The sequence below is a fragment of the Arabidopsis lyrata genome, assembly GCF_000004255.2.
Source record: "Arabidopsis lyrata subsp. lyrata unplaced genomic scaffold ARALYscaffold_8, whole genome shotgun sequence".
NCBI classification, from domain to species: domain Eukaryota; kingdom Viridiplantae; phylum Streptophyta; class Magnoliopsida; order Brassicales; family Brassicaceae; genus Arabidopsis; species Arabidopsis lyrata.
In genome coordinates, this window is record NW_003302548.1 from 1,261,795 (window position 1) to 1,270,479 (window position 8,685).

Genomic DNA, 8,685 nt, shown 5'->3' on the forward strand with positions numbered 1-8,685 from the left:
TCCTTAACACAAAACCCAAACGGATCAAATTCCACAGAGCATTTGTTATCAGTAACAAAACGTCGAACCGAGATAAGATTTTTAACAATCGATGGGCTCACAAGAACATTTTGTAAATGAAGTGGGCGTGGGGTTGTGGTTAGGGTGGTGGAGCCAGTATGTGTAACAGGGGCAAAAGATCCATTACCAACCATGATTGAAGGAACAAGACTTTTATTAAAAAGGGAACGTAGCGTACCTGGCTGAGTCGCAACGTGATTGGTGGCGCCGGTATCCATCACCCAAGAATTTCCAGATGGATCTTGCAAGGTCATGGAACTGAAGGCCTGTGGCAGAGTCGCAAGTGGTGGTATGTTGCTCATTGGATACGCAGACTGGGTAAAGTAAGCTTCGTGTTGTGGGCGAGACTGGTTGTAATTGCCTGGAGAACCACCAGGAGCACCGTATGGTGGAGAGATGGCCGGATGATATGATGGTGGAGCGAATGATGGTGGGGCTCCGTACGGTGGTTGATACATCCATGGATTTTGATTGTATCCCCATGGTGGAGAGTATCCAAATTGATGGTTCTGCCAATTGTTGCGTCCTCTACCGCGGTTGTGGCGACCTTTTCCTCTGTTTTTGTTGTTGTTGTAGCTACGGCCCGAGTTGTTGTTGTTGTTGGTGTAGTCCTGTGATTGGCGTTGCTGTGAATCGTGGTTGGTGAGCAGCACTGTTGGCGAAGAAGCGTTAGTGTTGTGTTGTGGAGAAGGCTTAACTTGCTTGTTGAGGCGCTGTTCTTCCATCAGTAGCATAGAGCGAGCCTTAGTGAACGACATGAAAGGGGTTTGATGCTGAATGACATTGATGATGCTGTCAAATTTGTCGGATAAGCCATTGAGCATGTGCATGACCAAGGCCCGATCTGTGACTGGCGAATCGAGATTGGCCAGCAAGTCAGATAGAGATTTCAATTTGTGGCTGTAGTCGGTGATACTCATATCGCCGATCTCAAGAGTACGTAGCTCGTTGTCATATTGAAGGGAGCGTGCCTCCTTGTTGTCGCGAAACAAACCTTCAAGCGTGATCCAGATGTCACGCGCCGTGGATTTAGCCTTGAGGATGGTGTCGAGAAGCTGCTCCGACACGGTTCCGTAAATCCACATTTTTACAAGCCCGTCGCGTTCTTTCCACTGCTTTGCATTTTCAGCGGATGGCGCAGAGGAGCTTTCGAGATGTTCCAAGACACCAAAACTGCTGCAATGGGTCTCGAAGAGCTCGCGCCAGACGTCGTAATTCAGCTTGGCCAGATCAAGACGTACGGGGATGTAACCTCGAATCTATGCGATTCCAAAGGGTTTATCGGCGGAGAGGGTGACAGCGGTGATAGAAGAGTATGTCGACATCGCCGATTACTTTAAAAAATAGAAAAAGAAAAAGGAAAAGAGAAAATATAAGAGCGACGAAGAAAGAAATAGAGCGGAGGAGGATCGGAGAGAAGCTTTTTAGCTTTGCTCTGATACCATGTAATTGTGTGAATCTCCGTGAGAGGAGAGATATGTATTGAGCGTGTATATATAACGTTACAAGAGATAGGATCAAATCTATCCTAGGATCTTAGATATATACAAATATAAGATTCCTATATATCTACGCTAACAGATCCACTAAAGCGAACTCAACAGCCCTCTAGCAACTCCAAATCCTACCTTCCTACTTGGTTCAGAATTTTTGATCATGCCAAAACAAAACAAAAAACTTCTCCACCGGGCCTCTTGCGCTTCTCATCTACAGTGGAAGACTCATTCATCAAAGTAGGACTTTGAGATAACATTGAGTTTAGAAAAATAGAAATTATTGTACCATTGGAATGACCTAACTTGAAGAAGGCAGCAGAATTGATCATGATATTACAACGAGACCAGAAACAGTTTCAGTAAACTTAGGGTACTTTAAGAACAATGAAGTAACTAATAAGAACAGCTTCGAATCCGTAATCTTTATGTGGATCTTTTTCATCATTCTTCCAGGGGAAAATTTGCATCCACAAACCTTTGGCTCTTATTGCTCTCACTCCGCAAAGATAGACAATAAATATAGCTCTTGAATGGTATTAAAAAGTAACTGACACTACAAGAAATACAGCATTTTCCTACGGTCAAAATCGTAGGAAATTGGTAGGAAATAGACGTTTCTTACCAATTTCCTACGAAATATATTTGAAGGGAATCGCCCGTAGGAAATATAATTTGGTAGGAAATTTGTGGGAATTTTCCTACGAAACCGGTTCGTAGGAAAGCGCGTAGGAAATTTCGTAGGAAATTGGTAAGGCTTTTTCACCATTTTCCTTCCAAATTTTCGTAGGAAATTTAAGTAGTCCTACAACTTTCCTACGAAATATTTCTCACTAATTACCTACCAAAATTATCTTACCAGTTTCTTACGATACACCTCCTACCAAATTTCTACCATTATCCTTCAAAATTTCAGAGACAATATTAATAAAATTATTTATATTTATTTGTTACAAATTTTGGTTTTTTGAATAAATTAAATTTAAAATTCAAAAAAGACTTATAATTAAATTAAAAATTAAACTCCATACAAATTAAAATTTATTGTACAGTCATTCTAATATAAAGATTCAAATCCTAATCGATCTACTCTTGAGTCTCGTCGTCATCGTCATCTATGCTCGTCTTCGTCGTCTTCGTCGTCTCATTTTGCCCTTTCGGATAATCCGGTGGTTGAATTTGTGCAAATTGTTGGAGGAGGAGCTTGTTCCATAAGATATTTGAGTTGACGATCCTTCTCAAGGTCACGGTCCTTGAGAGTTTGAATCTCTTCAAGTAACGATATGCAAAAGGCATGGAGATCTAAACATTGAAAAACCAGAGCAGGCAAAGAAAGAAATGTTACAAGAACAAAGAAAATTATAGCTACATTAATGTTAGACTGTAATACACAGTTAAGCTAGAAACACACCAAGTCTTTGTATTGTTAGACAACATCAATAAAAGATCTCAAAGTAATGAAGATAGCAAGATTATTAAAAAAAAAAAAAAAACAGTGCATCAGGAAGTGTTTGTACCTAATCTTAGCAGCTCCTTTACCTCCAGCTCCACCACTAGAACCTGCAGCCGCAGCTTCAGCAGCTTTATTAACTGCCTTCTCTTGCAATGCTTTTCCATCTCTGTATCATTCATTACACAACAACCACAAAGATCGAATGATTACACAACAACAACACAGATTGAATCATTACACAATAACAACACAGATTGAATCATTACACAATAACCACGCAGATCAGAGTAATCCAACTAAAGAATCGTTTATACCTTTCACGGCGTTGCTCCGGCTTCAAACCATTGTTACTATTCTTACCCTTATCACCAGCGGCTCTTTCACGGTCACGCTCTCTCTGACTTCCATGTGACGCATCAAAAATCAAAAGCTTGAATCAAAGAAAACAACAAACTTTGTTCTAGTTTCACAAATTCAGAATCTTCTAAGTAAGATTCGAGAAAGAGTCAACAAGATCTAGTCTTTATACAAACCTTAACAGTGAATCAAACAGAGCAATCTAGAAACGCCGGTGGACCATTTCTCCGGTTTCCTATTGGGTAGAATGATTTTAGTTGGTAAACGAGACTTGGGTGATTGATCTTGAGGAATCGGTGGTGTTGCTGAAATACTAGAAATGGTTTCTTGGTGTTGGAAACTTGATCCTGTTCTTCTTGTGGATTCTCAACAGTGGCGGTTGTTGTTGTTGTTGCCGGAGCGAGAACGATGTTCCTCTCCGATGGGATTTGTGCCGGAGCCGGTGTTACTACTTCCATCGCCATCTTTCTTCGATCGATCACTCTTCTTTTAGTCTCTTTGCGTAACTTTATCAAACCCAGAAGCTATTAACAGAGAAGGGCAATCAAAGTAAAGAAGAGACCGGCACCGGTGCTGGAGGAGCCATGGAGGAGACGGTCGCCGCCGTTGGTTGTTGTCGAAACCAAAATGATAATAACGATTTTTGTGTTAGGGATTTTGTTCTCTTCTTTTAATAATTTTTCTTCTAATAAAAATCTCTACGTGTTATAAACCACATGTTGGATGGACTCCATAACCGTGGACCTTATGCATATTCTAGAAGGCCCATGTCCATGTCCTAGAAGGCCCATGTCCATGTTCTTGAAGATTCTCCTTATGACGGCCTATATTGTACTTAGTGGGCTTTTGGGCTTTAGGGTTTACTAGCCCAATGGGGATTTGTCTCCCCTCATCATGTATATATATGTATCGAAATCTCATTCATTAATCAATAGAACAACACAGTTTACAACACGTTATCAGCACGACTTGCTCTTAACGAAAACCCTAAAACCCTAACCCTAAAAATCGCGGCACTGTTCATCGCCGACACTGTTCATCTCGGTACTGTTCATCGCCGTACTGTTCATCGCCGTACTGTTCATCGCGGGTACTGTTCATCGTGGCACTGTTCATCGTGGTACTGTTTGCGGTTCGTTGCAGCAGCGTGAGTTACCGAGGTCTTTAGCTCCCGGTTCTAGTCCATACAACCCCATAAGGTGAAAGGTAACATCAAAACCCTAAAGCTAAAGAACCAACAATTGAACTTGAAAGTTAAGCAAAGAGAAACCCTAAAACGAATGATGATTGATTAAGTGATTGCTTTGCTTGTATGATTTGATTGCTTGTTTGATCCGATTGCTTGTTTGCTCGATTGTTTGACTCGTTTAGATTGCTAGAAAAAGTTGATTATCGCTTAAGCTAAACTCGCCTAAGTTGCTAGAGAAGTTTTAATTGTCTAAACCTAAAATCGCAAAACGAAAATACATAAGCTAATAACCGAAACTTTAAAGGTCTAAAAACCTAAAACCTAAAACGAATCTAATCCAAAAAATTCCATAAGTTTAAATCGGCTTGATTGAGATTGTTTAGGTTGTTAGATTGTTTGCTCCTTTGATTGATTACATGCTTAACACCCTAAAACTAAAATTGCATGAACCCTAGAAAACTTAGAAAAGATAATCCTAAAAGAAATCTCAAAACCCTAAAACCTAAAATCCTAAATAAAATAGGAAACCCTAAAATCTAGGAAACCTTAAAATCCTAAATAAAATAGGAAACCCTAGATAATAGGAAATCTTAACAACCCTAAATCCTAAATAGGGAATCTTAAAATCCTCAATAAAATAGGAAACTTTAAAATTCTAATAGAAAGCATGAAAACCTAAATAAAATCCTAAATCCTATTGTACTCTAAATCCTAATTAAATTAGGAAATTCATAAATCCTATTCAAGATAGGAAAACTTTAAGAAATAGAAAATTTCCAAAAACTTTAAGAAATAGAAAATTTCCAAATCCTAATTAAAATAGGAAATCTTAAAATCTAAAATCATAAGTGAAATAGGAAAATTAATCCTAAAGTAAAGAGGAAAGTAAATCCTAAAAAGGAAAAGGAAAAGTTAATCCTAATAAAAAGAGGAAATCTAATCCTAAGCAAAAGAGGAAAGTCAAATCCCTAAGTAAATCGATTCATGGTTCGGTCTCAAATACCGCATGACACTAACGATTACATGATTTTGACTCAAAACTTTTCCTTGTAGATGTTGAATTACAACTTGTACTTTACTGCCCTAAATTTCTTAGGAGATAATTATTTTAAAATGGGCAATGGATACTAAGATTATCCTAAAGTCAAAAGGACTTGGTGAATGTATCTAATAAGGCAAGAATGCCAAGAGAGAAAGATAGATACAAGACAATATTAGCCACCATCTTATTGAGAGTCTCATAATCCAGGACTATAAGTCCGTGGATGAGTCTATTGCTAGATGAAAAAAAAAAATAAAAATAATGACTTACAGATAAAAACAGTGAGTTACGACCTCATAGATTAACCCCATTACCTAATGCCAATAAGGCCGCAGAGGATAAGAAAGAATCCAAAGAATCTAACCACGTCTAAAGTGATAGACCACACGGCCGTGACCGTGGTGGATGGAAAGGACGTGGTTGTGGCCACTATAACTCATCCGGCCGTGGGAACCACTATAACCGTGGATGTAAACCCAATTCCGGCCGTGGTCGAGGGCGAGGACGATGTGGTATTTCCAAACCACAACACTCGACCAAATGAGTATGCCATAGATGTGGTATTGAAAGGACGTGGTTGTGGCCACTATAACTCATCCGGCCATGGGAACCACTATAACCGTGGATGTAGACCCAATTCCGGCCGTGGTCGAGGGCGAGGACGATGTGGTATTTCCAAACCACAACACTCGACCAAATGAGTATACCATAGATATGGAATGGGAAACCATTGGGCTAAGATATGTAGGACTTCCAAACATCGTTGTGACCTCTATCAAGAGAGTGTAAAAGGGAAGAATCCTAAAGCCCATTTGGTATATAAAGATGGTGAACATGATCAAGATGATCTAATAGAGTATGAAACTTCTGATTGCATAAAAGAATCAAGTTGATAAATCTTACTTCGACATCAAAACCTCTATGTTTTTCTTTGCATTTTATGTGTTCATTGATTGTTATTTGCTTGAATTTATTTTATATTATTTTATGTTTAGAACATGATTCTTGTCCATATAAGAAATGGCCGAGGACAAGAACATAATTGTGGTGGATAGTGGAGCCACACAAAAGATAAGAGATATTTTCCTAAATCTCATAATGAAAAATATTAGCACCATAGCGGGTATAGCTAGTCTTATTGAGGGCCATGGTCATGCCCATATACTTTTATCAAAGGGCACGCATCTTGAAATAAGCGATGCCCTATATTCACCCAGCTCGAAGAGGAGCTTGTCAAGTTTCAAAAATATAAGATTGAATGGTTTCCATATTGAAACAAAGGGTGAAGGGAACAAAGAATTCCTAAATATAATTGAGATCACCCAAAGACATAAGAAAGTCCTAAGAGACTATACCCGCATTATCCACTGGTCTCTACTATGCTAAAATCGATATGATCGAAGCTAATATGGCAATGAACAAAGAGTTCATCGAGAAATTCACTTTATGGCATGACCGGCTTGGCCATCCGGGTCATAGTATGATGCGTAAACTAATAACTAATTCAAAGGGGCACACCCTAAGAGAGAAAAGAGTTATCCCTAAGAATCTCACGTGTGAAGCATGTTCACAAGGGAAACTCATTATAAGGCCATCACCGGCTAAGGTAAATAAAGAGACCTTAAAATTTCTGGAAAGGATACAAGGAGATATATGTATGGTCCTCATTGATGCATCGACAAGATGGCCGCATGTTTGTCTCCTATCTACTAGAAACCAAGTGTTTGCTAGGTTATTGGCCCAGATAATAAGACTGCGAGCCCACTTTCCAGATTTTCCGCTTAAGACTATACGTCTAGACAATGCCGGTGAATTCACGTCCCAAGCGTTTAATGACTACTGTATGTCCATGGGGGTAAGTGTGGAACATCCCGTAGCACATGTACATACACATAATGGATTAGCGGAATCCTTCATTAAACGAATTCAATTGATAGCTCGACCATTACTCATGAGGTCGAAGCTCCCAGTAGCCGCTTGGGGACACGCTGTTTTACATGCATCAGAACTTATACGCATAAGGCCATCTAGTGAACATAGATATTCACCATCCCAATTACTTATGGGTCATGAGCCAGACATATCCCATCTAAAGACTTTCGGGTGTGCCATATATGTACCGATTGCTCCACCACATAGAAACAAAGATGGGACCTCAAAGGAGGATGGGAATATATGTTGGATTTGATTCTCCCACCATTATTAAGTATCTAGAGCCAACTACGGGTGATCTATTTAAGGCTAGATACGCGGATTGTCATTTGAATGAATCCGAATTTCCTACTATAGGTGGAGAGACGAACAAGCTGGGTAAAGCAATAAAAGAAATATAATGAAATCAAACATCCTTAAATTGGCAAGATCCTCGGACTCTGGCATGAGAATCAGAGGTCCATAAGATTATACATTTGAAAAGCTAGCTAATCAATTGCCAGATTCCTTTGCTGACCCAAAGAAAGTTACAAAAACGTACATACCAGCTTGTAATGCACCAGTACGTATTGATATCCAAAAGCGAATCAATGAAATTGCTACCGAGTCTAACACACGAAAGAAACGTGGTAGACCAATAGGTTCCAAAGATAAAAATCCTCGAAAATCAAAGAAAGGTGCAATAGGAATCCGAGGTTACTAAGGAAACCATCCCAGACATGGAGATAAGGCCGGCCGGCTCTAAGGTACAGGTACCATATAATGTAGCTTGGGACGCCAAGCTGCAAAGTATTAAAGGTCCTGACCATAATAAATCTCAAATCGATTATATCATGTCTGGAACATAATGGAACATATAAGAAATGTCGACATAAGATGATTTTGCATGCAAGGTAGCACTTGAATTTATGAATATAAATGAGGATCAGGAGCCCACGTCTATACTAGAGTGCACTCAAAGACTTGATTGATTAAATGGTACAAGACCATAAAACGTGGAGCTAAGAATCATTAAGAAAAGGAATGAGTTTGGTCCGACCTTAAGGACACCATTCGATGTAAAAACCAGTAGGACACAAATGGGTCTTTGTGAAGAAGAGAAATGAGAATAATGAAATCGTGAGATATAAGGCACGGCTTGTTGCACAAGGATTCTCAC

The 8,685-nt window shown here is 39.4% G+C and overlaps 1 long non-coding RNA gene across 1 annotated transcript; it reads right to left on the reverse strand.

The window, feature by feature from the left end:
• Positions 1-2,534: 2,534 nt before the first annotated feature.
• Positions 2,535-4,043, reverse strand: LOC9301284. The gene is made up of 3 exons (XR_002330092.1): positions 3,321-4,043; positions 3,071-3,172; positions 2,535-2,855 (listed from the first exon to the last, which is right to left on the reverse strand). It is a non-coding gene; the product is annotated as an uncharacterized LOC9301284 (long non-coding RNA).
• Between the last annotated feature and the right edge of the window lie 4,642 nt (positions 4,044-8,685).